The 255-nt window shown below is 54.1% G+C and overlaps 1 protein-coding gene across 3 annotated transcripts in view; it reads right to left on the bottom strand.

The window, feature by feature from the left end:
- Positions 1 to 255, bottom strand: part of GRAMD3 (GRAM domain containing 3) — an 88,854-nt gene that overhangs the window by 67,430 nt on the left and 21,169 nt on the right. The window lies entirely within an intron of this gene.

Here is a 255-nt window from a genome sequence, read left to right as displayed (position 1 = left end):
TTTCAAGGCAAAAAACGTAGGGAAATGTGGGTTTCACTTTGTGGGCTGGCAGATTTCCAGCCTGTAAAGAACTGTTGGGGCTGGGGGGAGTGGGAGAGGGTGATTGGAAGCAGGGGGTGCCATGTGCATATGCATGCACACATGCACATGTAGCCAAACAGCGGTGGAGAGCAGGTCCTGCAGCTTCCTCCAGGTAAGTCTATGGATGCTTGTGTTGGTTGGGCCCTGCTGATGCCTCCGCCAAGCTAGTAGAGG

The sequence above is a fragment of the Gavialis gangeticus genome, unplaced genomic scaffold (genome assembly GCF_001723915.1).
Source record: "Gavialis gangeticus isolate Ggan-Ray unplaced genomic scaffold, GavGan_comp1, whole genome shotgun sequence".
In the NCBI taxonomy this organism is placed as follows: domain Eukaryota; kingdom Metazoa; phylum Chordata; order Crocodylia; family Gavialidae; genus Gavialis; species Gavialis gangeticus.
The sequence above is the reverse complement of the archived record's forward strand: the minus strand, read 5'-3'. Positions and strand labels throughout refer to the sequence as shown.